Source organism: Haliotis asinina, chromosome 1 (assembly GCF_037392515.1).
Source record: "Haliotis asinina isolate JCU_RB_2024 chromosome 1, JCU_Hal_asi_v2, whole genome shotgun sequence".
NCBI lineage: Eukaryota > Metazoa > Mollusca > Gastropoda > Lepetellida > Haliotidae > Haliotis > Haliotis asinina.
The window spans coordinates 94,902,344-94,923,917 of record NC_090280.1 but is presented as its reverse complement, the minus strand read 5'-3'; the positions used below and the strand labels follow the sequence as shown (position 1 = coordinate 94,923,917).

Below are 21,574 nucleotides of genomic sequence, written 5' to 3'. Positions count from 1 at the left end.
GAGGATTCCTATCTTTGGAAAGAAGCATGAGTCCTCCTTCAAACTTGAAGTACCTGCTTCCCTTTATCACAAAAGTGAGTTTCATACGCACACACATCATAGACATGTTGTTTTCCAAAGTATTTAAGTACAAAAGAAAATGATATGGCAGCGGTGGGATTCGAACCCACGCCTCCGAAGAGACTGGTGCCTAAAACCAGCGCCTTAGACCACTCGGCCACGCTACCCATACACAAAAACTGTTATGAAACAAGTGTCCTAATAATCACACTACTCCTAAAATGACGTCTTTAAGACTGTATGTGGTTTCTTCTTCCATACCACATGAGACTTCCATTCAGTTCATGTACAACTATTTAGGTGGATGTAGCCCTTTGGTTGGAGTGTCTTGTTCACACTTTCTCATTAGTGGAAACGACTGCACATACCATACTGAGAAGAGGATTCCTATCTTTGGAAAGAAGCATGAGTCCTCCTTCAAACTTCAAGTACCTGCTTCCCTTTATCACAAAAGTGAGTTTCATACGCACACACATCATAGACATGTTGTTTTCCAAAGTATTTAAGTACAAAAGAAAGTGACATGGCAGCGGTGGGATTCGAACCCACGCCTCCGAAGAGACTGGTGCCTAAAACCAGCGCCTTAGACCACTCGGCCACGCTACCCATACACAAAAACTGTTATGAAACAAGTGTCCTAATAATCACACTACTCCTAAAATGACGTCTTTAAGAGTGTATGTGGTTTCTTCTTCCATACCACATGAGACTTCCATTCAGTTCATGTACAACTATTTAGGTGGATGTAGCCCTTTGGTTGGAGTGTCTTGTTCACACTTTCTCATTAGTGGAAACGACTGCACATACCATACTGAGAAGAGGATTACTATCTTTGGAAAGAAGCATGAGTCCTGCTTCAAACTTCAAGTACCTGCTTCCCTTTATCACAAAAGTGAGTTTCATATGCACATACATCATAGACATGTTGTTTTCCAAAGTATTTAAGTACAAAAGAAAATGATATGGCAGCGGTGGGATTCGAACCCACGCCTCCGAAGAGACTGGTGCCTAAAACCAGCGCCTTAGACCACTCGGCCACGCTACCCATACACAAAAACTGTTATGAAACAAGTGTCCTAATAATCACACTACTCCTAAAATGACGTCTTTAAGAGTGTATGTGGTTTCTTCTTCCATACCACATGAGACTTCCATTCAGTTCATGTACAACTATTTAGGTGGATGTAGCCCTTTGGTTGGAGTGTCTTGTTCACACTTTCTCATTAGTGGAAACGACTGCACATACCATACTGAGAAGAGGATTCCTATCTTTGGAAAGCAGCATGAGTCCTGCTTCAAACTTGAAGTACCTGCTTCCCTTTATCACAAAAGTGAGTTTCATATGCACATACATCATAGACATGTTGTTTTCCAAAGTATTTAAGTACAAAAGAAAATGATATGGCAGCGGTCGGATTCGAACCCACGCCTCCGAAGAGACTGGTGCCTAAAACCAGCGCCTTAGACCACTCGGCCACGCTACCCATACACAAAAGCTGTTATGAAACAAGTGTCCTAATAATCACACTACTCCTAAAATGACGTCTTTAAGAGTGTATGTGGTTTCTTCTTCCATACCACATGAGACTTCCATTCAGTTCATGTACAACTATTTAGGTGGATGTAGCCCTTTGGTTGGAGTGTCTTGTTCACACTTTCTCATTAGTGGAAACGACTGCACATACCATACTGAGAAGAGGATTCCTATCTTTGGAAAGCAGCATGAGTCCTGCTTCAAACTTCAAGTACCTGCTTCCCTTTATCACAAAAGTGAGTTTCATATGCACATACATCATAGACATGTTGTTTTCCAAAGTATTTAAGTACAAAAGAAAACGATATGGCAGCGGTGGGATTCGAACCCACGCCTCCTAAGAGACTGGTGCCTAAAACCAGCGCCTTAGACCACTCGGCCACGCTATCCATACACAAAAACTGTTATGAAACAAGTGTCCTAATAATCACACTACTCCTAAAATGACGTCTTTAAGAGTGTATGTGGTTTCTTCTTCCATACCACATGAGACTTCCATTCAGTTCATGTACAACTATTTAGGTGGATGTAGCCCTTTGGTTGGAGTGTCTTGTTCACACTTTCTCATTAGTGGAAACGACTGCACATACCATACTGAGAAGAGGATTACTATCTTTGGAAAGAAGCATGAGTCCTCCTTCAAACTTCAAGTACCTGCTTCCCTTTATCACAAAAGTGAGTTTCATATGCACATACATCATAGACATGTTGTTTTCCAAAGTATTTAAGTACAAAAGAAAATGATATGGCAGCGGTGGGATTCGAACCCACGCTTCCGAAGAGACTGGTGCCTAAAACCAGCGCCTTAGACCACTCGGCCACGCTACCCATACACAAAGGCTGTTATGAAACAAGTGTCCTAATAATCACACTACTCCTAAAATGACGTCTTTAAGAGTGTATGTGGTTTCTTCTTCCATACCACATGAGACTTCCATTCAGTTCATGTACAACTATTTAGGTGGATGTAGCCCTTTGGTTGGAGTGTCTTGTTCACACTTTCTCATTAGTGGAAACGACTGCACATACCATACTGAGAAGAGGATTCCTATCTTTGGAAAGCAGCATGAGTCCTGCTTCAAACTTGAAGTACCTGCTTCCCTTTATCACAAAAGTGAGTTTCATATGCACATACATCATAGACATGTTGTTTTCCAAAGTATTTAAGTACAAAAGAAAACGATATGGCAGCGGTGGGATTCGAACCCACGCCTCCGAAGAGACTGGTGCCTAAAACCAGCGCCTTAGACCACTCGGCCACGCTACCCATACACAAAAACTGTTATGAAACAAGTGTCCTAATAATCACACTACTCCTAAAATGACGTCTTTAAGAGTGTATGTGGTTTCTTCTTCCATACCACATGAGACTTCCATTCAGTTCATGTACAACTATTTAGGTGGATGTAGCCCTTTGGTTGGAGTGTCTTGTTCACACTTTCTCATTAGTGGAAACGACTGCACATACCATACTGAGAAGAGGATTACTATCTTTGGAAAGAAGCATGAGTCCTGCTTCAAACTTGAAGTACCTGCTTCCCTTTATCACAAAAGTGAGTTTCATATGCACATACATCATAGACATGTTGTTTTCCAAAGTATTTAAGTACAAAAGAAAATGATATGGCAGCGGTGGGATTCGAACCCACGCCTCCGAAGAGACTGGTGCCTAAAACCAGCGCCTTAGACCACTCGGCCACGCTACCCATACACAGAAACTGTTATGAAACAAGTGTCCTAATAATCACACTACTCCTAAAATGACGTCTTTAAGAGTGTATGTGGTTTCTTCTTCCATACCACATGAGACTTCCATTCAGTTCATGTACAACTATTTAGGTGGATGTAGCCCTTTGGTTGGAGTGTCTTGTTCACACTTTCTCATTAGTGGAAACGACTGCACATACCATACTGAGAAGAGGATTCCTATCTTTGGAAAGCAGCATGAGTCCTGCTTCAAACTTGAAGTACCTGCTTCCCTTTATCACAAAAGTGAGTTTCATATGCACATACATCATAGACATGTTGTTTTCCAAAGTATTTAAGTACAAAAGAAAATGATATGGCAGCGGTGGGATTCGAACCCACGCCTCCGAAGAGACTGGTGCCTAAAACCAGCGCCTTAGACCACTCGGCCACGCTACCCATACACAAAAACTGTTATGAAACAAGTGTCCTAATAATCACACTACTCCTAAAATGACGTCTTTAAGACTGTATGTGGTTTCTTCTTCCATACCACATGAGACTTCCATTCAGTTCATGTACAACTATTTAGGTGGATGTAGCCCTTTGGTTGGAGTGTCTTGTTCACACTTTCTCATTAGTGGAAACGACTGCACATACCATACTGAGAAGAGGATTCCTATCTTTGGAAAGAAGCATGAGTCCTCCTTCAAACTTCAAGTACCTGCTTCCCTTTATCACAAAAGTGAGTTTCATACGCACACACATCATAGACATGTTGTTTTCCAAAGTATTTAAGTACAAAAGAAGGTGACATGGCAGCGGTGGGATTCGAACCCACGCCTCCGAAGAGACTGGTGCCTAAAACCAGCGCCTTAGACCACTCGGCCACGCTACCCATACACAAAAACTGTTATGAAACAAGTGTCCTAATAATCACACTACTCCTAAAATGACGTCTTTAAGAGTGTATGTGGTTTCTTCTTCCATACCACATGAGACTTCCATTCAGTTCATGTACAACTATTTAGGTGGATGTAGCCCTTTGGTTGGAGTGTCTTGTTCACACTTTCTCATTAGTGGAAACGACTGCACATACCATACTGAGAAGAGGATTACTATCTTTGGAAAGAAGCATGAGTCCTGCTTCAAACTTCAAGTACCTGCTTCCCTTTATCACAAAAGTGAGTTTCATATGCACATACATCATAGACATGTTGTTTTCCAAAGTATTTAAGTACAAAAGAAAATGATATGGCAGCGGTGGGATTCGAACCCACGCCTCCGAAGAGACTGGTGCCTAAAACCAGCGCCTTAGACCACTCGGCCACGCTACCCATACACAAAAACTGTTATGAAACAAGTGTCCTAATAATCACACTACTCCTAAAATGACGTCTTTAAGAGTGTATGTGGTTTCTTCTTCCATACCACATGAGACTTCCATTCAGTTCATGTACAACTATTTAGGTGGATGTAGCCCTTTGGTTGGAGTGTCTTGTTCACACTTTCTCATTAGTGGAAACGACTGCACATACCATACTGAGAAGAGGATTCCTATCTTTGGAAAGCAGCATGAGTCCTGCTTCAAACTTGAAGTACCTGCTTCCCTTTATCACAAAAGTGAGTTTCATATGCACATACATCATAGACATGTTGTTTTCCAAAGTATTTAAGTACAAAAGAAAATGATATGGCAGCGGTCGGATTCGAACCCACGCCTCCGAAGAGACTGGTGCCTAAAACCAGCGCCTTAGACCACTCGGCCACGCTACCCATACACAAAAGCTGTTATGAAACAAGTGTCCTAATAATCACACTACTCCTAAAATGACGTCTTTAAGAGTGTATGTGGTTTCTTCTTCCATACCACATGAGACTTCCATTCAGTTCATGTACAACTATGTAGGTGGATGTAGCCCTTTGGTTGGAGTGTCTTGTTCACACTTTCTCATTAGTGGAAACGACTGCACATACCATACTGAGAAGAGGATTCCTATCTTTGGAAAGCAGCATGAGTCCTCCTTCAAACTTCAAGTACCTGCTTCCCTTTATCACAAAAGTGAGTTTCATATGCACATACATCATAGACATGTTGTTTTCCAAAGTATTTAAGTACAAAAGAAAACGATATGGCAGCGGTGGGATTCGAACCCACGCCTCCTAAGAGACTGGTGCCTAAAACCAGCGCCTTAGACCACTCGGCCACGCTATCCATACACAAAAACTGTTATGAAACAAGTGTCCTAATAATCACACTACTCCTAAAATGACGTCTTTAAGAGTGTATGTGGTTTCTTCTTCCATACCACATGAGACTTCCATTCAGTTCATGTACAACTATTTAGGTGGATGTAGCCCTTTGGTTGGAGTGTCTTGTTCACACTTTCTCATTAGTGGAAACGACTGCACATACCATACTGAGAAGAGGATTACTATCTTTGGAAAGAAGCATGAGTCCTGCTTCAAACTTCAAGTACCTGCTTCCCTTTATCACAAAAGTGAGTTTCATATGCACATACATCACAGACATGTTGTTTTCCAAAGTATTTAAGTACAAAAGAAAATGATATGGCAGCGGTGGGATTCGAACCCACGCTTCCGAAGAGACTGGTGCCTAAAACCAGCGCCTTAGACCACTCGGCCACGCTACCCATACACAAAGGCTGTTATGAAACAAGTGTCCTAATAATCACACTACTCCTAAAATGACGTCTTTAAGAGTGTATGTGGTTTCTTCTTCCATACCACATGAGACTTCCATTCAGTTCATGTACAACTATTTAGGTGGATGTAGCCCTTTGGTTGGAGTGTCTTGTTCACACTTTCTCATTAGTGGAAACGACTGCACATACCATACTGAGAAGAGGATTCCTATCTTTGGAAAGCAGCATGAGTCCTGCTTCAAACTTGAAGTACCTGCTTCCCTTTATCACAAAAGTGAGTTTCATATGCACATACATCATAGACATGTTGTTTTCCAAAGTATTTAAGTACAAAAGAAAACGATATGGCAGCGGTGGGATTCGAACCCACGCCTCCGAAGAGACTGGTGCCTAAAACCAGCGCCTTAGACCACTCGGCCACGCTACCCATACACAAAAACTGTTATGAAACAAGTGTCCTAATAATCACACTACTCCTAAAATGACGTCTTTAAGAGTGTATGTGGTTTCTTCTTCCATACCACATGAGACTTCCATTCAGTTCATGTACAACTATTTAGGTGGATGTAGCCCTTTGGTTGGAGTGTCTTGTTCACACTTTCTCATTAGTGGAAACGACTGCACATACCATACTGAGAAGAGGATTACTATCTTTGGAAAGAAGCATGAGTCCTGCTTCAAACTTCAAGTACCTGCTTCCCTTTATCACAAAAGTGAGTTTCATATGCACATACATCATAGACATGTTGTTTTCCAAAGTATTTAAGTACAAAAGAAAATGATATGGCAGCGGTGGGATTCGAACCCACGCCTCCGAAGAGACTGGTGCCTAAAACCAGCGCCTTAGACCACTCGGCCACGCTACCCATACACAGAAACTGTTATGAAACAAGTGTCCTAATAATCACACTACTCCTAAAATGACGTCTTTAAGAGTGTATGTGGTTTCTTCTTCCATACCACATGAGACTTCCATTCAGTTCATGTACAACTATTTAGGTGGATGTAGCCCTTTGGTTGGAGTGTCTTGTTCACACTTTCTCATTAGTGGAAACGACTGCACATACCATACTGAGAAGAGGATTCCTATCTTTGGAAAGAAGCATGAGTCCTGCTTCAAACTTGAAGTACCTGCTTCCCTTTATCACAAAAGTGAGTTTCATATGCACATACATCATAGACATGTTGTTTTCCAAAGTATTTAAGTACAAAAGAAAATGATATGGCAGCGGTGGGATTCGAACCCACGCCTCCGAAGAGACTGGTGCCTAAAACCAGCGCCTTAGACCACTCGGCCACGCTACCCATACACAAAAACTGTTATGAAACAAGTGTCCTAATAATCACACTACTCCTAAAATGACGTCTTTAAGACTGTATGTGGTTTCTACTTCCATACCACATGAGACTTCCATTCAGTTCATGTACAACTATTTAGGTGGATGTAGCCCTTTGGTTGGAGTGTCTTGTTCACACTTTCTCATTAGTGGAAACGACTGCACATACCATACTGAGAAGAGGATTCCTATCTTTGGAAAGAAGCATGAGTCCTGCTTCAAACTTGAAGTACCTGCTTCCCTTTATCACAAAAGTGAGCTTCATATGCACAGACATCATAGACATGTTGTTTTCCAAAATTTTTAAGTACAAAAGAAAATGATATGGCAGCGGTGGGATTCGAACCCACGCTTCCGAAGAGACTGGTGCCTAAAACCAGCGCCTTAGACCACTCGGCCACGCTACCCATACACAAAGGCTGTTATGAAACAAGTGTCCTAATAATCACACTACTCCTAAAATGACGTCTTTAAGAGTGTATGTGGTTTCTTCTTCCATACCACATGAGACTTCCATTCAGTTCATGTACAACTATTTAGGTGGATGTAGCCCTTTGGTTGGAGTGTCTTGTTCACACTTTCTCATTAGTGGAAACGACTGCACATACCATACTGAGAAGAGGATTACTATCTTTGGAAAGAAGCATGAGTCCTGCTTCAAACTTCAAGTACCTGCTTCCCTTTATCACAAAAGTGAGTTTCATATGCACATACATCATAGACATGTTGTTTTCCAAAGTATTTAAGTACAAAAGAAAATGATATGGCAGCGGTGGGATTCGAACCCACGCCTCCGAAGAGACTGGTGCCTAAAACCAGCGCCTTAGACCACTCGGCCACGCTACCCATACACAGAAACTGTTATGAAACAAGTGTCCTAATAATCACACTACTCCTAAAATGACGTCTTTAAGAGTGTATGTGGTTTCTTCTTCCATACCACATGAGACTTCCATTCAGTTCATGTACAACTATTTAGGTGGATGTAGCCCTTTGGTTGGAGTGTCTTGTTCACACTTTCTCATTAGTGGAAACGACTGCACATACCATACTGAGAAGAGGATTCCTATCTTTGGAAAGAAGCATGAGTCCTGCTTCAAACTTGAAGTACCTGCTTCCCTTTATCACAAAAGTGAGTTTCATATGCACATACATCATAGACATGTTGTTTTCCAAAGTATTTAAGTACAAAAGAAAATGATATGTCAGCGGTGGGATTCGAACCCACGCCTCCGAAGAGACTGGTGCCTAAAACCAGCGCCTTAGACCACTCGGCCACGCTACCCATACACAAAAACTGTTATGAAACAAGTGTCCTAATAATCACACTACTCCTAAAATGACGTCTTTAAGACTGTATGTGGTTTCTACTTCCATACCACATGAGACTTCCATTCAGTTCATGTACAACTATTTAGGTGGATGTAGCCCTTTGGTTGGAGTGTCTTGTTCACACTTTCTCATTAGTGGAAACGACTGCACATACCATACTGAGAAGAGGATTCCTATCTTTGGAAAGAAGCATGAGTCCTGCTTCAAACTTGAAGTACCTGCTTCCCTTTATCACAAAAGTGAGCTTCATATGCACAGACATCATAGACATGTTGTTTTCCAAAATTTTTAAGTACAAAAGAAAATGATATGGCAGCGGTGGGATTCGAACCCACGCTTCCGAAGAGACTGGTGCCTAAAACCAGCGCCTTAGACCACTCGGCCACGCTACCCATACACAAAGGCTGTTATGAAACAAGTGTCCTAATAATCACACTACTCCTAAAATGACGTCTTTAAGAGTGTATGTGGTTTCTTCTTCCATACCACATGAGACTTCCATTCAGTTCATGTACAACTATTTAGGTGGATGTAGCCCTTTGGTTGGAGTGTCTTGTTCACACTTTCTCATTAGTGGAAACGACTGCACATACCATACTGAGAAGAGGATTCCTATCTTTGGAAAGCAGCATGAGTCCTGCTTCAAACTTCAAGTACCTGCTTCCCTTTATCACAAAAGTGAGTTTCATATGCACATACATCATAGACATGTTGTTTTCCAAAGTATTTAAGTACAAAAGAAAACGATATGGCAGCGGTGGGATTCGAACCCACGCCTCCGAAGAGACTGGTGCCTAAAACCAGCGCCTTAGACCACTCGGCCACGCTACCCATACACAAAAACTGTTATGAAACAAGTGTCCTAATAATCACACTACTCCTAAAATGACGTCTTTAAGAGTGTGTGTGGTTTCTTCTTCCATACCACATGAGACTTCCATTCAGTTCATGTACAACTATTTAGGTGGATGTAGCCCTTTGGTTGGAGTGTCTTGTTCACACTTTCTCATTAGTGGAAACGACTACACATACCATACTGAGAAGAGGATTACTATCTTTGGAAAGAAGCATGAGTCCTGCTTCAAACTTCAAGTACCTGCTTCCCTTTATCACAAAAGTGAGTTTCATATGCACATACATCATAGACATGTTGTTTTCCAAAGTATTTAAGTACAAAAGAAAATGATATGGCAGCGGTGGGATTCGAACCCACGCCTCCGAAGAGACTGGTGCCTAAAACCAGCGCCTTAGACCACTCGGCCACGCTACCCATACACAAAAACTGTTATGAAACAAGTGTCCTAATAATCACACTACTACTAAAATGACGTCTTTAAGACTGTATGTGGTTTCTTCTTCCATACCACATGAGACTTCCATTCAGTTCATGTACAACTATTTAGGTGGATGTAGCCCTTTGGTTGGAGTGTCTTGTTCACACTTTCTCATTAGTGGAAACGACTGCACATACCATACTGAGAAGAGGATTCCTATCTTTGGAAAGCAGCATGAGTCCTGCTTCAAACTTGAAGTACCTGCTTCCCTTTATCACAAAAGTGAGTTTCATATGCACATACATCATAGACATGTTGTTTTCCAAAGTATTTAAGTACAAAAGAAAATGATATGGCAGCGGTGGGATTCGAACCCACGCCTTCGAAGAGACTGGTGCCTAAAACCAGCGCCTTAGACCACTCGGCCACGCTACCCATACACAAAAACTGTTATGAAACAAGTGTCCTAATAATCACACTACTCCTAAAATGACGTCTTTAAGAGTGTATGTGGTTTCTTCTTCCATACCACATGAGACTTCCATTCAGTTCATGTACAACTATTTAGGTGGATGTAGCCCTTTGGTTGGAGTGTCTTGTTCACACTTTCTCATTAGTGGAAACGACTGCACATACCATACTGAGAAGAGGATTACTATCTTTGGAAAGAAGCATGAGTCCTGCTTCAAACTTCAAGTACCTGCTTCCCTTTATCACAAAAGTGAGTTTCATATGCACATACATCATAGACATGTTGTTTTCCAAAGTATTTAAGTACAAAAGAAAATGATATGGCAGCGGTGGGATTCGAACCCACGCCTCCGAAGAGACTGGTGCCTAAAACCAGCGCCTTAGACCACTCGGCCACGCTACCCATACACAAAAACTGTTATGAAACAAGTGTCCTAATAATCACACTACTCCTAAAATGACGTCTTTAAGACTGTATGTGGTTTCTACTTCCATACCACATGAGACTTCCATTCAGTTCATGTACAACTATTTAGGTGGATGTAGCCCTTTGGTTGGAGTGTCTTGTTCACACTTTCTCATTAGTGGAAACGACTGCACATACCATACTGAGAAGAGGATTCCTATCTTTGAAAAGAAGCATGAGTCCTGCTTCAAACTTGAAGTACCTGCTTCCCTTTATCACAAAAGTGAGCTTCATATGCACAGACATCATAGACATGTTGTTTTCCAAAGTTTTTAAGTACAAAAGAAAATGATATGGCAGCGGTGGGATTCGAACCCACGCTTCCGAAGAGACTGGTGCCTAAAACCAGCGCCTAAGACCACTCGGCCACGCTACCCATACACAAAGGCTGTTATGAAACAAGTGTCCTAATAATCACACTACTCCTAAAATGACGTCTTTAAGAGTGTATGTGGTTTCTTCTTCCATACCACATGAGACTTCCATTCAGTTCATGTACAACTATTTAGGTGGATGTAGCCCTTTGGCTGGAGTGTCTTGTTCACACTTTCTCATTAGTGGAAACGACTGCACATACCATACTGAGAAGAGGATTACTATCTTTGGAAAGAAGCATGAGTCCTGCTTCAAACTTCAAGTACCTGCTTCCCTTTATCACAAAAGTGAGTTTCATATGCACATACATCATAGACATGTTGTTTTCCAAAGTATTTAAGTACAAAAGAAAATGATATGGCAGCGGTGGGATTCGAACCCACGCCTCCGAAGAGACTGGTGCCTAAAACCAGCGCCTTAGACCACTCGGCCACGCTACCCATACACAAAAACTGTTATGAAACAAGTGTCCTAATAATCACACTACTACTAAAATGACGTCTTTAAGACTGTATGTGGTTTCTTCTTCCATACCACATGAGACTTCCATTCAGTTCATGTACAACTATTTAGGTGGATGTAGCCCTTTGGTTGGAGTGTCTTGTTCACACTTTCTCATTAGTGGAAACGACTGCACATACCATACTGAGAAGAGGATTCCTATCTTTGGAAAGCAGCATGAGTCCTGCTTCAAACTTGAAGTACCTGCTTCCCTTTATCACAAAAGTGAGTTTCATATGCACATACATCATAGACATGTTGTTTTCCAAAGTATTTAAGTACAAAAGAAAATGATATGGCAGCGGTGGGATTCGAACCCACGCCTTCGAAGAGACTGGTGCCTAAAACCAGCGCCTTAGACCACTCGGCCACGCTACCCATACACAAAAACTGTTATGAAACAAGTGTCCTAATAATCACACTACTCCTAAAATGACGTCTTTAAGAGTGTATGTGGTTTCTTCTTCCATACCACATGAGACTTCCATTCAGTTCATGTACAACTATTTAGGTGGATGTAGCCCTTTGGCTGGAGTGTCTTGTTCACACTTTCTCATTAGTGGAAACGACTGCACATACCATACTGAGAAGAGGATTACTATCTTTGGAAAGAAGCATGAGTCCTGCTTCAAACTTCAAGTACCTGCTTCCCTTTATCACAAAAGTGAGTTTCATATGCACATACATCATAGACATGTTGTTTTCCAAAGTATTTAAGTACAAAAGAAAATGATATGGCAGCGGTGGGATTCGAACCCACGCCTCCGAAGAGACTGGTGCCTAAAACCAGCGCCTTAGACCACTCGGCCACGCTACCCATACACAAAAACTGTTATGAAACAAGTGTCCTAATAATCACACTACTCCTAAAATGACGTCTTTAAGACTGTATGTGGTTTCTACTTCCATACCACATGAGACTTCCATTCAGTTCATGTACAACTATTTAGGTGGATGTAGCCCTTTGGTTGGAGTGTCTTGTTCACACTTTCTCATTAGTGGAAACGACTGCACATACCATACTGAGAAGAGGATTCCTATCTTTGAAAAGAAGCATGAGTCCTGCTTCAAACTTGAAGTACCTGCTTCCCTTTATCACAAAAGTGAGCTTCATATGCACAGACATCATAGACATGTTGTTTTCCAAAGTTTTTAAGTACAAAAGAAAATGATATGGCAGCGGTGGGATTCGAACCCACGCTTCCGAAGAGACTGGTGCCTAAAACCAGCGCCTAAGACCACTCGGCCACGCTACCCATACACAAAGGCTGTTATGAAACAAGTGTCCTAATAATCACACTACTCCTAAAATGACGTCTTTAAGAGTGTATGTGGTTTCTTCTTCCATACCACATGAGACTTCCATTCAGTTCATGTACAACTATTTAGGTGGATGTAGCCCTTTGGCTGGAGTGTCTTGTTCACACTTTCTCATTAGTGGAAACGACTGCACATACCATACTGAGAAGAGGATTACTATCTTTGGAAAGAAGCATGAGTCCTGCTTCAAACTTCAAGTACCTGCTTCCCTTTATCACAAAAGTGAGTTTCATATGCACATACATCATAGACATGTTGTTTTCCAAAGTATTTAAGTACAAAAGAAAATGATATGGCAGCGGTGGGATTCGAACCCACGCCTCCGAAGAGACTGGTGCCTAAAACCAGCGCCTTAGACCACTCGGCCACGCTACCCATACACAAAAACTGTTATGAAACAAGTGTCCTAATAATCACACTACTACTAAAATGACGTCTTTAAGACTGTATGTGGTTTCTTCTTCCATACCACATGAGACTTCCATTCAGTTCATGTACAACTATTTAGGTGGATGTAGCCCTTTGGTTGGAGTGTCTTGTTCACACTTTCTCATTAGTGGAAACGACTGCACATACCATACTGAGAAGAGGATTCCTATCTTTGGAAAGCAGCATGAGTCCTGCTTCAAACTTCAAGTACCTGCTTCCCTTTATCACAAAAGTGAGTTTCATATGCACATACATCATAGACATGTTGTTTTCCAAAGTATTTAAGTACAAAAGAAAATGATATGGCAGCGGTGGGATTCGAACCCACGCCTTCGAAGAGACTGGTGCCTAAAACCAGCGCCTTAGACCACTCGGCCACGCTACCCATACACAAAAACTGTTATGAAACAAGTGTCCTAATAATCACACTACTCCTAAAATGACGTCTTTAAGAGTGTATTTGATTTCTTCTTCCATACCACATGAGACTTCCATTCAGTTCATGTACAACTATTTAGGTGGATGTAGCCCTTTGGTTGGAGTGTCTTGTTCACACTTTCTCATTAGTGGAAACGACTGCACATACCATACTGAGAAGAGGATTCCTATCTTTGGAAAGAAGCATGAGTCCTGCTTCAAACTTCAAGTACCTGCTTCCCTTTATCACAAAAGTGAGTTTCATATGCACATACATCATAGACATGTTGTTTTCCAAAGTATTTAAGTACAAAAGAAAATGATATGGCAGCGGTGGGATTCGAACCCACGCCTCCGAAGAGACTGGTGCCTAAAACCAGCGCCTTAGACCACTCGGCCACGCTACCCATACACAAAAACTGTTATGAAACAAGTGTCCTAATAATCACACTACTCCTAAAATGACGTCTTTAAGACTGTATGTGGTTTCTACTTCCATACCACATGAGACTTCCATTCAGTTCATGTACAACTATTTAGGTGGATGTAGCCCTTTGGTTGGAGTGTCTTGTTCACACTTTCTCATTAGTGGAAACGACTGCACATACCATACTGAGAAGAGGATTCCTATCTTTGAAAAGAAGCATGAGTCCTGCTTCAAACTTGAAGTACCTGCTTCCCTTTATCACAAAAGTGAGCTTCATATGCACAGACATCATAGACATGTTGTTTTCCAAAGTTTTTAAGTACAAAAGAAAATGATATGGCAGCGGTGGGATTCGAACCCACGCTTCCGAAGAGACTGGTGCCTAAAACCAGCGCCTAAGACCACTCGGCCACGCTACCCATACACAAAGGCTGTTATGAAACAAGTGTCCTAATAATCACACTACTCCTAAAATGACGTCTTTAAGAGTGTATGTGGTTTCTTCTTCCATACCACATGAGACTTCCATTCAGTTCATGTACAACTATTTAGGTGGATGTAGCCCTTTGGCTGGAGTGTCTTGTTCACACTTTCTCATTAGTGGAAACGACTGCACATACCATACTGAGAAGAGGATTACTATCTTTGGAAAGAAGCATGAGTCCTGCTTCAAACTTCAAGTACCTGCTTCCCTTTATCACAAAAGTGAGTTTCATATGCACATACATCATAGACATGTTGTTTTCCAAAGTATTTAAGTACAAAAGAAAATGATATGGCAGCGGTGGGATTCGAACCCACGCTTCCGAAGAGACTGGTGCCTAAAACCAGCGCCTTAGACCACTCGGCCACGCTACCCATACACAAAGGCTGTTATGAAACAAGTGTCCTAATAATCACACTACTCCTAAAATGACGTCTTTAAGACTGTATGTGGTTTCTTCTTCCATACCACATGAGACTTCCATTCAGTTCATGTACAACTATTTAGGTGGATGTAGCCCTTTGGTTGGAGTGTCTTGTTCACACTTTCTCATTAGTGGAAACGACTGCACATACCATACTGAGAAGAGGATTCCTATCTTTGGAAAGCAGCATGAGTCCTGCTTCAAACTTCAAGTACCTGCTTCCCTTTATCACAAAAGTGAGTTTCATATGCACATACATCATAGACATGTTGTTTTCCAAAGTATTTAAGTACAAAAGAAAACGATATGGCAGCGGTGGGATTCGAACCCACGCCTCCGAAGAGACTGGTGCCTAAAACCAGCGCCTTAGACCACTCGGCCACGCTACCCATACACAAAGCCTGTTATGAAACAAGTGTCCTAATAATCACACTACTCCTAAAATGACGTCTTTAAGACTGTATGTGGTTTCTACTTCCATACCACATGAGACTTCCATTCAGTTCATGTACAACTATTTAGGTGGATGTAGCCCTTTGGTTGGAGTGTCTTGTTCACACTTTCTCATTAGTGGAAACGACTGCACATACCATACTGAGAAGAGGATTCCTATCTTTAGAAAGAAGCATGAGTCCTGCTTCAAACTTCAAGTACCTGCTTCCCTTTATCACAAAAGTGAGTTTCATATGCACATACATCATAGACATGTTGTTTTCCAAAGTATTTAAGTACAAAAGAAAACGATATGGCAGCGGTGGGATTCGAACCCACGCCTCCGAAGAGACTGGTGCCTAAAACCAGCGCCTTAGACCACTCGGCCACGCTACCCATACACAAAGGCTGTTATGAAACAAATGTCCTAATAATCACACTACTCCTAAAATGACGTCTTTAAGAGTGTATGTGGTTTCTTCTTCCATACCACATGAGACTTCCATTCAGTTCATGTACAACTATTTAGGTGGATGTAGCCCTTTGGCTGGAGTGTCTTGTTCACACTTTCTCATTAGTGGAAACGACTGCACATACCATACTGAGAAGAGGATTCCTATCTTTGGAAAGCAGCATGAGTCCTGCTTCAAACTTCAAGTACCTGCTTCCCTTTATCACAAAAGTGAGTTTCATATGCACATACATCATAGACATGTTGTTTTCCAAAGTATTTAAGTACAAAAGAAAACGATATGGCAGCGGTGGGATTCGAACCCACGCCTCCGAAGAGACTGGTGCCTAAAACCAGCGCCTTAGACCACTCGGCCACGCTACCCATACACAAAGCCTGTTATGAAACAAGTGTCCTAATAATCACATTACTCCTAAAATGACGTCTTTAAGACTGTATGTGGTTTCTTCTTCCATACCACATGAGACTTCCATTCAGTTCATGTACAACTATTTAGGTGGATGTAGCCCTTTGGTTGGAGTGTCTTGTTCACACTTTCTCATTAGTGGAAACGACTGCACATACCATACTGAGAAGAGGATTACTATCTTTGGAAAGAAGCATGAGTCCTGCTTCAAACTTCAAGTACCTGCTTCCCTTTATCACAAAAGTGAGTTTCATATGCACATACATCATAGACATGTTGTTTTCCAAAGTATTTAAGTACAAAAGAAAATGATATGGCAGCGGTGGGATTCGAACCCACGCCTCCGAAGAGACTGGTGCCTAAAACCAGCGCCTTAGACCACTCGGCCACGCTACCCATACACAAAAACTGTTATGAAACAAGTGTCCTAATAATCACACTACTACTAAAATGACGTCTTTAAGACTGTATGTGGTTTCTTCTTCCATACCACATGAGACTTCCATTCAGTTCATGTACAACTATTTAGGTGGATGTAGCCCTTTGGTTGGAGTGTCTTGTTCACACTTTCTCATTAGTGGAAACGACTGCACATACCATACTGAGAAGAGGATTCCTATCTTTGGAAAGCAGCATGAGTCCTGCTTCAAACTTGAAGTACCTGCTTCCCTTTATCACAAAAGTGAGTTTCATATGCACATACATCATAGACATGTTGTTTTCCAAAGTATTTAAGTACAAAAGAAAATGATATGGCAGCGGTGGGATTCGAACCCACGCCTCCGAAGAGACTGGTGCCTAAAACCAGCGCCTTAGACCACTCGGCCACGCTACCCATACACAAAAGCTGTTATGAAACAAGTGTCCTAATAATCACACTACTCCTAAAATGACGTCTTTAAGAGTGTATGTGGTTTCTTCTTCCATACCACATGAGACTTCCATTCAGTTCATGTACAACTATTTAGGTGGATGTAGCCCTTTGGTTGGAGTGTCTTGTTCACACTTTCTCATTAGTGGAAACGACTGCACATACCATACTGAGAAGAGGATTCCTATCTTTGGAAAGAAGCATGAGTCCTGCTTCAAACTTGAAGTACCTGCTTCCCTTTATCACAAAAGTGAGTTTCATATGCACATACATCATAGACATGTTGTTTTCCAAAGTATTTAAGTACAAAAGAAAATGATATGGCAGCGGTGGGATTCGAACCCACGCTTCCGAAGAGACTGGTGCCTAAAACCAGCGCCTTAGACCACTCGGCCACGCTACCCATACACAAAAACTGTTATGAAACAAGTGTCCTAATAATCACACTACTCCTAAAATGACGTCTTTAAGACTGTATGTGGTTTCTTCTTCCATACCACATGAGACTTCCATTCAGTTCATGTACAACTATTTAGGTGGATGTAGCCCTTTGGTTGGAGTGTCTTGTTCACACTTTCTCATTAGTGGAAACGACTGCACACACCATACTGAGAAGAGGATTCCTATCTTTGGAAAGAAGCATGAGTCCTCCTTCAAACTTGAAGTACCTGCTTCCCTTTATCACAAAAGTGAGTTTCATACGCACACACATCATAGACATGTTGTTTTCCAAAGTATTTAAGTACAAAAGAAAATGATATGGCAGCGGTGGGATTCGAACCCACGCCTCCGAAGAGACTGGTGCCTAAAACCAGCGCCTTAGACCACTCGGCCACGCTACCTATACACAAAAACTGTTATGAAACAAGTGTCCTAATAATCACACTACTCCTAAAATGACGTCTTTAAGACTGTATGTGGTTTCTTCTTCCATACCACATGAGACTTCCATTCAGTTCATGTACAACTATTTAGGTGGATGTAGCCCTTTGGTTGGAGTGTCTTGTTCACACTTTCTCATTAGTGGAAACGACTGCACATACCATACTGAGAAGAGGATTACTATCTTTGGAAAGAAGCATGAGTCCTGCTTCAAACTTCAAGTACCTGCTTCCCTTTATCACAAAAGTGAGTTTCATATGCACATACATCATAGACATGTTGTTTTCCAAAGTATTTAAGTACAAAAGAAAACGATATGGCAGCGGTGGGATTCGAACCCACGCCTCCGAAGAGACTGGTGCCTAAAACCAGCGCCTTAGACCACTCGGCCACGCTACCCATACACAAAGCCTGTTTTGAAACAAGTGTCCTAATAATCACACTACTCCTAAAATGACGTCTTTAAGACTGTATGTGGTTTCTACTTCCATACCACATGAGACTTCCATTCAGTTCATGTACAACTATTTAGGTGGATGTAGCCCTTTGGTTGGAGTGTCTTGTTCACACTTTCTCATTAGTGGAAACGACTGCACATACCATACTGAGAAGAGGATTCCTATCTTTGGAAAGAAGCATGAGTCCTGCTTCAAACTTCAAGTACCTGCTTCCCTTTATCACAAAAGTGAGTTTCATATGCACATACATCATAGACATGTTGTTTTCCAAAGTATTTAAGTACAAAAGAAAACGATATGGCAGCGGTGGGATTCGAACCCACGCCTCCGAAGAGACTGGTGCCTAAAACCAGCGCCTTAGACCACTCGGCCACGCTACCCATACACAAAGGCTGTTATGAAACAAGTGTCCTAATAATCACACTACTCCTAAAATGACGTCTTTAAGAGTGTATGTGGTTTCTTCTTCCATACCACATGAGACTTCCATTCAGTTCATGTACAACTATTTAGGTGGATGTAGCCCTTTGGTTGGAGTGTCTTGTTCACACTTTCTCATTAGTGGAAACGACTGCACATACCATACTGAGAAGAGGATTCCTATCTCTGGAAAGAAGCATGAGTCGTGCTTCAAACTTGAAGTACCTGCTTCCCTTTATCACAAAAGTGAGTTTCATACGCACACACATCATAGACATGTTGTTTTCCAAAGTATTTAAGTACAAAAGAAAATGATATGGCAGCGGTGGGATTCGAACCCACGCCTCCGAAGAGACTGGTGCCTAAAACCAGCGCCTTAGACCACTCGGCCACGCTACCCATACACAAAAACTGTTATGAAACAAGTGTCCTAATAATCACACTACTCCTAAAATGACGTCTTTAAGACTGTATGTGGTTTCTTCTTCCATACCACATGAGACTTCCATTCAGTTCATGTACAACTATTTAGGTGGATGTAGCCCTTTGGTTGGAGTGTCTTGTTCACACTTTCTCATTAGTGGAAACGACTGCACATACCATACTGAGAAGAGGATTCCTATCTTTGGAAAGAAGCATGAGTCCTGCTTCAAACTTGAAGTACCTGCTTCCCTTTATCACAAAAGTGAGTTTCATATGCACATACATCATAGACATGTTGTTTTCCAAAGTATTTAAGTACAAAAGAAAACGATATGCCAGCGGTGGGATTCGAACCCACGCCTCCGAAGAGACTGGTGCCTAAAACCAGCGCCTTAGACCACTCGGCCACGCTACCCATACACAAAGGCTGTTATGAAACAAGTGTCCTAATAATCACACTACTCCTAAAATGACGTCTTTAAGAGTGTATGTGGTTTCTTCTTCCATACCACATGAGACTTCCATTCAGTTCATGTACAACTATTTAGGTGGATGTAGCCCTTTGGTTGGAGTGTCTTGTTCACACTTTCTCATTAGTGGAAACGACTGCACATACCATACTGAGAAGAGGATTCCTATCTTTGGAAAGCAGCATGAGTCCTGCTTCAAACTTCAAGTACCTGCTTCCCTTTATCACAAAAGTGAGTTTCATATGCACATACATCATAGACATGTTGTTTTCCAAAGTATTTAAGTACAAAAGAAAACGATATGGCAGCGGTGGGATTCGAACCCACGCCTCCGAAGAGACTGGTGCCTAAAACCAGCGCCTTAGACCACTCGGCCACGCTACCCATACACAAAGCCTGTTTTGAAACAAGTGTCCTAATAATCACACTACTCCTAAAATGACGTCTTTAAGACTGTATGTGGTTTCTACTTCCATACCACATGAGACTTCCATTCAGTTCATGTACAACTATTTAGGTGGATGTAGCCCTTTGGTTGGAGTGTCTTGTTCACACTTTCTCATTAGTGGAAACGACTGCACATACCATACTGAGAAGAGGATTCCTATCTTTGGAAAGAAGCATGAGTCCTGCTTCAAACTTGAAGTACCTGCTTCCCTTTATCACAAAAGTGAGTTTCATATGCACATACATCATAGACATGTTGTTTTCCAAAGTATTTAAGTACAAAAGAAAACGATATGGCAGCGGTGGGATTCGAACCCACGCCTCCGAAGAGACTGGTGCCTAAAACCAGCGCCTTAGACCACTCGGCCACGCTACCCATACACAAAGGCTGTTATGAAACAAGTGTCCTAATAATCACACTACTCCTAAAATGACGTCTTTAAGAGTGTATGTGGTTTCTTCTTCCATACCACATGAGACTTCCATTCAGTTCATGTACAACTATTTAGGTGGATGTAGCCCTTTGGTTGGAGTGTCTTGTTCACACTTTCTCATTAGTGGAAACGACTGCACATACCATACTGAGAAGAGGATTCCTATCTCTGGAAAGAAGCATGAGTCGTGCTTCAAACTTGAAGTACCTGCTTCCCTTTATCACAAAAGTGAGTTTCATACGCACACACATCATAGACATGTTGTTTTCCAAAGTATTTAAGTACAAAAGAAAATGATATGGCAGCGGTGGGATTCGAACCCACGCCTCCGAAGAGACTGGTGCCTAAAACCAGCGCCTTAGACCACTCGGCCACGCTACCCATACACAAAAACTGTTATGAAACAAGTGTCCTAATAATCACACTACTCCTAAAATGACGTCTTTAAGACTGTATGTGGTTTCTTCTTCCATACCACATGAGACTTCCATTCAGTTCATGTACAACTATTTAGGTGGATGTAGCCCTTTGGTTGGAGTGTCTTGTTCACACTTTCTCATTAGTGGAAACGACTGCACATACCATACTGAGAAGAGGATTACTATCTTTGGAAAGAAGCATGAGTCCTGCTTCAAACTTCAAGTACCTGCTTCCCT

General features: G+C 41.7%; 37 non-coding genes across 37 annotated transcripts; all 37 read right to left on the bottom strand.

Annotated features, from left to right (window-relative positions):
* Window positions 1–145: 145 nt before the first annotated feature.
* On the bottom strand, window positions 146–227 carry Trnal-uag (transfer RNA leucine (anticodon UAG)). Its single transcript has one exon. It is a non-coding gene; the product is annotated as a tRNA-Leu (tRNA).
* Window positions 228–584: 357 nt separating this feature from the next.
* Window positions 585–666, bottom strand: Trnal-uag (transfer RNA leucine (anticodon UAG)). Its single transcript has one exon. It is a non-coding gene; the product is annotated as a tRNA-Leu (tRNA).
* A 357-nt stretch (window positions 667–1,023) lies between these two features.
* Trnal-uag (transfer RNA leucine (anticodon UAG)) lies at window positions 1,024–1,105 on the bottom strand. The gene has a single exon. It is a non-coding gene; the product is annotated as a tRNA-Leu (tRNA).
* A 796-nt stretch (window positions 1,106–1,901) lies between these two features.
* Trnal-uag (transfer RNA leucine (anticodon UAG)) lies at window positions 1,902–1,984 on the bottom strand. The gene has a single exon. It is a non-coding gene; the product is annotated as a tRNA-Leu (tRNA).
* A 795-nt stretch (window positions 1,985–2,779) lies between these two features.
* On the bottom strand, window positions 2,780–2,861 carry Trnal-uag (transfer RNA leucine (anticodon UAG)). Its single transcript has one exon. It is a non-coding gene; the product is annotated as a tRNA-Leu (tRNA).
* A 357-nt stretch (window positions 2,862–3,218) lies between these two features.
* Trnal-uag (transfer RNA leucine (anticodon UAG)) lies at window positions 3,219–3,300 on the bottom strand. The gene has a single exon. It is a non-coding gene; the product is annotated as a tRNA-Leu (tRNA).
* A 357-nt stretch (window positions 3,301–3,657) lies between these two features.
* On the bottom strand, window positions 3,658–3,739 carry Trnal-uag (transfer RNA leucine (anticodon UAG)). Its single transcript has one exon. It is a non-coding gene; the product is annotated as a tRNA-Leu (tRNA).
* A 357-nt stretch (window positions 3,740–4,096) lies between these two features.
* Trnal-uag (transfer RNA leucine (anticodon UAG)) lies at window positions 4,097–4,178 on the bottom strand. The gene has a single exon. It is a non-coding gene; the product is annotated as a tRNA-Leu (tRNA).
* A 357-nt stretch (window positions 4,179–4,535) lies between these two features.
* Trnal-uag (transfer RNA leucine (anticodon UAG)) lies at window positions 4,536–4,617 on the bottom strand. Its single transcript has one exon. It is a non-coding gene; the product is annotated as a tRNA-Leu (tRNA).
* Window positions 4,618–5,413: 796 nt separating this feature from the next.
* On the bottom strand, window positions 5,414–5,496 carry Trnal-uag (transfer RNA leucine (anticodon UAG)). Its single transcript has one exon. It is a non-coding gene; the product is annotated as a tRNA-Leu (tRNA).
* Window positions 5,497–6,291: 795 nt separating this feature from the next.
* Trnal-uag (transfer RNA leucine (anticodon UAG)) lies at window positions 6,292–6,373 on the bottom strand. The gene has a single exon. It is a non-coding gene; the product is annotated as a tRNA-Leu (tRNA).
* Window positions 6,374–6,730: 357 nt separating this feature from the next.
* Trnal-uag (transfer RNA leucine (anticodon UAG)) lies at window positions 6,731–6,812 on the bottom strand. Its single transcript has one exon. It is a non-coding gene; the product is annotated as a tRNA-Leu (tRNA).
* Window positions 6,813–7,169: 357 nt separating this feature from the next.
* On the bottom strand, window positions 7,170–7,251 carry Trnal-uag (transfer RNA leucine (anticodon UAG)). Its single transcript has one exon. It is a non-coding gene; the product is annotated as a tRNA-Leu (tRNA).
* Window positions 7,252–8,047: 796 nt separating this feature from the next.
* On the bottom strand, window positions 8,048–8,129 carry Trnal-uag (transfer RNA leucine (anticodon UAG)). The gene has a single exon. It is a non-coding gene; the product is annotated as a tRNA-Leu (tRNA).
* A 1,235-nt stretch (window positions 8,130–9,364) lies between these two features.
* Trnal-uag (transfer RNA leucine (anticodon UAG)) lies at window positions 9,365–9,446 on the bottom strand. The gene has a single exon. It is a non-coding gene; the product is annotated as a tRNA-Leu (tRNA).
* Window positions 9,447–9,803: 357 nt separating this feature from the next.
* Trnal-uag (transfer RNA leucine (anticodon UAG)) lies at window positions 9,804–9,885 on the bottom strand. Its single transcript has one exon. It is a non-coding gene; the product is annotated as a tRNA-Leu (tRNA).
* A 357-nt stretch (window positions 9,886–10,242) lies between these two features.
* Trnal-uag (transfer RNA leucine (anticodon UAG)) lies at window positions 10,243–10,324 on the bottom strand. Its single transcript has one exon. It is a non-coding gene; the product is annotated as a tRNA-Leu (tRNA).
* Window positions 10,325–10,681: 357 nt separating this feature from the next.
* Trnal-uag (transfer RNA leucine (anticodon UAG)) lies at window positions 10,682–10,763 on the bottom strand. The gene has a single exon. It is a non-coding gene; the product is annotated as a tRNA-Leu (tRNA).
* A 796-nt stretch (window positions 10,764–11,559) lies between these two features.
* Trnal-uag (transfer RNA leucine (anticodon UAG)) lies at window positions 11,560–11,641 on the bottom strand. Its single transcript has one exon. It is a non-coding gene; the product is annotated as a tRNA-Leu (tRNA).
* Window positions 11,642–11,998: 357 nt separating this feature from the next.
* Trnal-uag (transfer RNA leucine (anticodon UAG)) lies at window positions 11,999–12,080 on the bottom strand. The gene has a single exon. It is a non-coding gene; the product is annotated as a tRNA-Leu (tRNA).
* A 357-nt stretch (window positions 12,081–12,437) lies between these two features.
* On the bottom strand, window positions 12,438–12,519 carry Trnal-uag (transfer RNA leucine (anticodon UAG)). Its single transcript has one exon. It is a non-coding gene; the product is annotated as a tRNA-Leu (tRNA).
* A 796-nt stretch (window positions 12,520–13,315) lies between these two features.
* Window positions 13,316–13,397, bottom strand: Trnal-uag (transfer RNA leucine (anticodon UAG)). The gene has a single exon. It is a non-coding gene; the product is annotated as a tRNA-Leu (tRNA).
* A 357-nt stretch (window positions 13,398–13,754) lies between these two features.
* On the bottom strand, window positions 13,755–13,836 carry Trnal-uag (transfer RNA leucine (anticodon UAG)). Its single transcript has one exon. It is a non-coding gene; the product is annotated as a tRNA-Leu (tRNA).
* Window positions 13,837–14,193: 357 nt separating this feature from the next.
* Window positions 14,194–14,275, bottom strand: Trnal-uag (transfer RNA leucine (anticodon UAG)). Its single transcript has one exon. It is a non-coding gene; the product is annotated as a tRNA-Leu (tRNA).
* Window positions 14,276–15,510: 1,235 nt separating this feature from the next.
* Window positions 15,511–15,592, bottom strand: Trnal-uag (transfer RNA leucine (anticodon UAG)). Its single transcript has one exon. It is a non-coding gene; the product is annotated as a tRNA-Leu (tRNA).
* Window positions 15,593–15,949: 357 nt separating this feature from the next.
* Window positions 15,950–16,031, bottom strand: Trnal-uag (transfer RNA leucine (anticodon UAG)). The gene has a single exon. It is a non-coding gene; the product is annotated as a tRNA-Leu (tRNA).
* Window positions 16,032–16,388: 357 nt separating this feature from the next.
* On the bottom strand, window positions 16,389–16,470 carry Trnal-uag (transfer RNA leucine (anticodon UAG)). Its single transcript has one exon. It is a non-coding gene; the product is annotated as a tRNA-Leu (tRNA).
* Window positions 16,471–16,827: 357 nt separating this feature from the next.
* Window positions 16,828–16,909, bottom strand: Trnal-uag (transfer RNA leucine (anticodon UAG)). Its single transcript has one exon. It is a non-coding gene; the product is annotated as a tRNA-Leu (tRNA).
* Window positions 16,910–17,266: 357 nt separating this feature from the next.
* Window positions 17,267–17,348, bottom strand: Trnal-uag (transfer RNA leucine (anticodon UAG)). Its single transcript has one exon. It is a non-coding gene; the product is annotated as a tRNA-Leu (tRNA).
* Window positions 17,349–18,144: 796 nt separating this feature from the next.
* Window positions 18,145–18,226, bottom strand: Trnal-uag (transfer RNA leucine (anticodon UAG)). Its single transcript has one exon. It is a non-coding gene; the product is annotated as a tRNA-Leu (tRNA).
* A 357-nt stretch (window positions 18,227–18,583) lies between these two features.
* Window positions 18,584–18,665, bottom strand: Trnal-uag (transfer RNA leucine (anticodon UAG)). Its single transcript has one exon. It is a non-coding gene; the product is annotated as a tRNA-Leu (tRNA).
* Window positions 18,666–19,022: 357 nt separating this feature from the next.
* On the bottom strand, window positions 19,023–19,104 carry Trnal-uag (transfer RNA leucine (anticodon UAG)). Its single transcript has one exon. It is a non-coding gene; the product is annotated as a tRNA-Leu (tRNA).
* A 357-nt stretch (window positions 19,105–19,461) lies between these two features.
* Window positions 19,462–19,543, bottom strand: Trnal-uag (transfer RNA leucine (anticodon UAG)). Its single transcript has one exon. It is a non-coding gene; the product is annotated as a tRNA-Leu (tRNA).
* A 357-nt stretch (window positions 19,544–19,900) lies between these two features.
* Window positions 19,901–19,982, bottom strand: Trnal-uag (transfer RNA leucine (anticodon UAG)). Its single transcript has one exon. It is a non-coding gene; the product is annotated as a tRNA-Leu (tRNA).
* A 357-nt stretch (window positions 19,983–20,339) lies between these two features.
* On the bottom strand, window positions 20,340–20,421 carry Trnal-uag (transfer RNA leucine (anticodon UAG)). Its single transcript has one exon. It is a non-coding gene; the product is annotated as a tRNA-Leu (tRNA).
* A 357-nt stretch (window positions 20,422–20,778) lies between these two features.
* On the bottom strand, window positions 20,779–20,860 carry Trnal-uag (transfer RNA leucine (anticodon UAG)). The gene has a single exon. It is a non-coding gene; the product is annotated as a tRNA-Leu (tRNA).
* Window positions 20,861–21,217: 357 nt separating this feature from the next.
* Window positions 21,218–21,299, bottom strand: Trnal-uag (transfer RNA leucine (anticodon UAG)). Its single transcript has one exon. It is a non-coding gene; the product is annotated as a tRNA-Leu (tRNA).
* Between the last annotated feature and the right edge of the window lie 275 nt (window positions 21,300–21,574).